This window comes from Glycine soja, chromosome 4 (assembly GCF_004193775.1).
Source record: "Glycine soja cultivar W05 chromosome 4, ASM419377v2, whole genome shotgun sequence".
Classification (NCBI taxonomy): domain Eukaryota; kingdom Viridiplantae; phylum Streptophyta; class Magnoliopsida; order Fabales; family Fabaceae; genus Glycine; species Glycine soja.
In genome coordinates, this window is record NC_041005.1 from 31,531,113 (window position 1) to 31,537,017 (window position 5,905).

A 5,905-nucleotide genomic window follows, 5' to 3' on the forward strand; every position below is an offset into this window, starting at 1 on the left:
GTTGCATGTGTTAGGCACCATGAGCCAACCATGTTGGGATCATAAACCCATTTCTAAAAAAAAATGCACACAACAACAAAACAAAATAATTGAACATGGTACCTAATGCATGGTTAACTAGGAAATGGTGTTTCTTCGGGCATATCAATTTCATAATTACATTTTCCATGCATAGCTTAAAGTATGCCCGAGTCATTCATCCCTATGAGATGTTGTTGAAGTATTGGCGATCAGAATTGCCATTCCTTGGATTATAGGGTTGAACCAAGCTCATGCTTTTACAAAAAGGTTCATCAAGTCAAGTTGAAATATGGAAGTAACCGTCTTGCAAAATTGGGGCAAAAGATGAATCGAGTCACATCACTGCTTCATCTACTGCCAAACATATTTAGGATTGTTGATGTCCTTGTTACTTCCAGTTTCACTTTGACAAAGATGTCATGGACCATGTTGAAAATCTAAATTGATTCAACCCCATATCCTGCGTAAAAATTCGCAATACTTCAACTGTACATCATTCGCATACATCCATGCTTTTCATTGGTTGCATTGCTCATTGCATTCTTTCCTTGAAAAATAAAATAAAATAAAATAAAATGAACTTAATCATTGTTATCAAAAAAAAAAACATGCTTTACGGCGTCCTCACCGAACTTGTGCTAGAGCTAGAGTAATGGGTGAAGTAGAGGAGATACAAGAGAAGATGAAGGCCGACATGGAGGCCATTAAAGAGAAAATGGCCACAATGATGGAGGCTATGATGAGCGTGAAGAAGATAATGGAAGCCAATGCGGTTGCAATTGCCGCTACTAGCGTTGTTGCTAAGGTGAACCTGATGTCCCCATCCGGCATCAACCAAATGAATCATCCAACCTCAGATATGGTAGGCAAAGATTTGGGAAGTACGGGCAGCCCCCATAATGTACAAATTCAAAACGAGCACGCCTTCCCACCATATGGCTTGCCTCTCAACTATACGCCACCCAAAGTGGCGTACACTCCCAATAAGAATGTCAATAACTCCACTCCTATACCCATTGAGAGTCAACAACCCCAAACTGATCATGCACATGTCTCTTAAACCGTGGGGGAGACACATGAAATTCCCCACCACAATCTAGCTGACTTCGAGCCTTGGCTCGGATATGCCACTGAAGGGCAAGCAGTTGGTGGTATACCCTTTGAAAACACTTTGGAGGGCCCTCAGTTTCGCCCACAACCACAACCATTGCATTTTGCGGTGGGAAGAGCCCCTCCTGCTATGGCCGAAAAGGGAAAGGCGGATCATCTAAAGGAAAGGCTCAGGGCCATTGAAGGAGGTGAAGATTATGCCTTTGCTAACCTAGAAAAGTTGTTCCTAATACCCAAACATGGTCATTCCCAAGTTCAAGGTGCTGGACTTTGACAAGTACAAGGGGACTACTTGTCTCAAGAACCATCTAAAGATGTATTGTCAGAAGATGGGGGCATACGCAAAAGATGAGAAACTGCTGATACATTTTTCCTGAGAAAGTCTTACTAGGACAACTGTCGCCTGGTATACTAACTTAGGAACCTTCTTTAGTCCATTCTTGGAAGGACCTAATGGTTGCCTTCATTAAGCAGTGTCAGTACAATTCTGATATGGCTCCGGATAGGATGCAACTACAAAAAGTGTGCAAAAAGGGGGCACGAATCTTTCAAAGAATACGCCCAAAGATGGAGAGACTTGGCAACTCAAGTAGCACCCCCAAAAACAGAGAAAGAGATTATCACAATGATAGTAGACACGTGACCGGTGTTCTACTATGAAAAATGGTGGGCTACGCACCCTCAAAGCTTTGCGGATTTGGTCTTCGCCAGTGAAAGGATCGATGTGGGTCCGAAAAGAGGCAAATTTGATCATCCTACTAGGATGACTGAGAAAACTGGGGCAAATGAAGAGGGTGAGAAAGAGGAGAAACCCATGCTGTGACTGCCATTCCTATACGGCCAAGTTTCCCACCAAACCCAACAATGTCATTACTCAGTCAATAACAAACCTCCTCCTTACCCACCACCCAGTTATCCACAAAGGCCATCCCTAAATCAACCACAAAGCCTGTCTACCGCACTTCCAATGACGAAGACCACCTTTAGCACAAACCAAAAAAACACCAACAAAAAGGAATTTTGCAGCAAAAAGCCTGTAGGGTTCACCCCAAATTCCGTTGTCATATGCTAAACTTGATCCCATATCCACTCAATAATTCAATGGTAGCCATAACCCCAACCAAGGTTCCTCAACCTCCATTTTTCTGAGGATACGACTCGAACGCAACGTGTGCTTATCGTGGAGGAGCCCTGGGGCATTCCATTGAGCATTGTATGACCCCGAAGCATAAAGTGTGAAGTCTAATTGATACGGGCTAGCTGAAATTTGAGGAGAATCGCTTGTTGAATCATAACATTGACAAGCAACACCATACATGGGGCAATTCTGGAAGCTGTTGTTATGACTCATCAGGATTTTCAAGTTTATGCCATTATTATAAACCACAGTTACAATGCTAAATGATATGGATAAAATGGACATCCTTGTCCCTCATCCTCTCACAAACGCATGTTTGCTTATTCAACTTTCACCGGAATGTGGGTGCAAGCCATTGGTCTATTTGCTCAAGCGACCTGCGCTCCTGAGTGTTGACTTCCAAGACTGTTCAATCAGAGATTACTCGTCTTGCATGTTGGTGGGGGTGCCGTAAAACAACGAGTAAAGTTCAAAACAAATAAGTTTCAAAATAAAAAAATAAGTTTCAAAATTAAAAAAAATAAAAAGGCATTTGATTGACTGTGTTTTCAAGTAAAAATATAGACGTTCATGTGACTTCATTTTATCATTCCAGAAAGTTTGTCTTCTTAGAGAAGCGAGTTGTCAAGAATATGATGTTGGACAAATGGCCTCAGTTACCTTAAGAAAAAGGGGGGTTGAATTAAGATGCAAAGACTATTCCCCAATTGAACTATCACTCTTTCTTTTTGGATTAACAATGCACCCTTAACATGAATTACTCAAAAGGCAAATCAAAATAAACTTCTTTAAAGCAAAAGATAAATAGCAATAAAAGAAGTTTAAAGGAAGAGAGGAATGCAAACTTGATTTATACTGGTTCGGCCACTTCCCGCGCCTACGTCCAGTCCTCAAGAAACCCACTTGAGATTTTCCACTCTCTTTGTAAAACTCCTTTTACAAAGTCTGAACCACACAGGGACAACCCTTCCCTTGTGTTCAAGAATCCTCTACAATAAGAGACTCTCAGTCTCTTAATCCCTTTTCAGAAGTAAGAAGAAGAGAAGAAGAAATCTCTCTTAAAAGGGATAGATTGTACAATGAAGACCAATCAAAATTCCTTATTGAATATGCAAGTGGTTGACCAAGGAATCTTTTTGAGAGGATAAGACAGTTCAGTTTAGAAAAACTCTTAATCTTTTGAGAGGATAAACTTTGTGGGCAATGAAAACTCTCTTTAAATTCGTGTTTCCAAGTCACCTTTGATGGCCATTCATAAACCATTTGAATAGATATGTCTCTTGGAAATTATTTTCTGAAAATCCCCTCTGGTAATCAATTACAAGACTTATGTAATCGATTACAGGTTTTAAAAATTTGAATTAAAACATTTTCAACTACTGGTAATCGATTACCAGAGAGCAAATCTCAATTTGAAATGATAGAATTCTTTGGTCAAACCTTTTGTTTGTTTCAATTTGGAAACTTCTTCCTAAAGATTCTAAGAGATCAAACTTGATCATATATCTTGACTTTCTTGGATTCTTGTCTTGAATAAAACTTAGAAGCATTTGATCCTTTAGCATCATCAAGACATCAAAACATCTTGCTTCTACATAGGAGTCATTTGACTTAATCCATCAACTGAAAGATCCTTCAACTATTTCTCGTCCTTGGAAAATTCTTTTTGCAAGAATCAACTGCTTCTTTCATTCTTCCTCACTATGAGGTCGTGAAAACAAGACAACACTTGGTACCTCTAAGCCCTACACTGGGGCAACGAAAGGCACCATGCAAAAACCTCAAGCGAACCTAGGGGCAGATTAGAAGTTCTCACCCAATAGGTTCCCTCCTACAAGGTCATGACGAAAGACAACGATTGGTACCTCAAAGCCTTACACTGGGGCAATGAGGGGCACCGTGCATGAGCCTTAAGTGAACATAGGGGCCGATCAAAAGTTCTCACCCATCGATGTTTTTAACAAAAAAAAGGAGACAAACCCTAGGATTTCAATGGATTGATTAAACATCAAACGACTCCATTGCCGTCACTCCAAAATGGTCAAGTGACTAAATCAAAAAGAACATACACTCTGAGGGAGTTCCCAGAGAGATTTGCAAAAAGATAGGATGAGGTTGCATGAATTATCACCTCTTTCAAAAGGACAGTCAATCTGTGTTTTCCAAAAAAAATTAAATCAAAATCAAAATCACAAAATAGGGAAAGAATGCCATGAACATTGTACAACTTTCCTTTACATTGCATTGTTTCATATAAAGTCCGCATTTACCAAGTTTCACGACAAAGGTTGCATGCATTTGCATCCCTCAAAATCATGTTAACTACATAGATTCCCTACATCTAATGTCCAAATCTTGTGGATTTGGGATGACCAGCCCTCTCGATGAGTCGATCTCTTGCTTTCTCATAAGGGTGGCACCTTGGGTACTAGTTACCCTCACCGTTGAGAGGACTACACGTCCTAACCTTAAGAGGACTGTGTGTCCTCACTTTCAGAGGACTACACGTCCTCGCCAACAGAGGGTTGCACGCCCTCACCTTTAGAGGACTACACATCCTCGCCTTCAGAGGACTCCACGTCCTCGCCTTGAGAGGACTACACGTCCTCACTATCAGAGGGCTGCACGCCCTTACCTCCAGAGGACTACATGTCCTCGCCTTGAGAGGGCTACACGCCCTCACCTTGGGTACTAGTTACCCTCACCGTCAGAGGACTACACGTCCTCACCTTGAGAGGACTACACGTCCTCACCATCAGAGGGCTGCACGCCCTTACCTCCAGAGGACTACATGTCCTCGCCTTGAGAAGGCTACACGCCCTCACCTTGGGTACTAGTTACCCTCACCGTCAGAGGACTACACGTCCTCGCCTTGAGAGGACTACACGTCCTCACCACCAGAGGGCTGCACGCCCTCACCTCCAGAGGACTATAAGTCCTCGCCTTGAGAGGGCTACACGCCCTCACCTTAGGTACTAGTTACCTTCACCTTCAGAGGACTACACGTCCTCGCCTTCAAAGGGTCATGTACCTTCAACTTCAGAGGACTACACGTCCTCGCCATCAAAGGGTCATGTGCCTTCACCTTTGTAGGGCTACATGCCCTCACCTTCAGAGGACTACACGTCCTCACCTTTAGAGGACTACACGTCCTCGCCAACAGAGGGCTGCACGCCCTCATCTTTAGAGGATTGCACGTCCTTGCCATCATAGGACTACACTCCCTCGCCTTTGAAAGGCGACACGTCCTGAACTTCAGAGGGCTACACGCCCTCGCCTTTAGAGGACTACGCGTCCTCACTTTCAGTGGGCTCCATATCCACACCTTAAGATAATTTAAGGTCCTCTGTCCTTAAATGCTTAACCGAGACTTGCACTTCCGGTTAAGGGGCCAGTAGTTTCCTTTTAACGGTTCCTGGGCCACCCCCTGATATTGGAGGAGGGCCAACTGGGCGAGCACAACCAGAGAGGGAGGCTATTACACAGCTACTATGCATACCGGGGCAAGATTTCATTCGTGCCGCTGTAAAGAGACGAGTGCGGATCATGCGCACCAACATGACCACTCTTACACAGATATAGATGACATTGCTACTTAGCAACATTCTGCCCAGCGACCGCAATGCCAATCTCCCC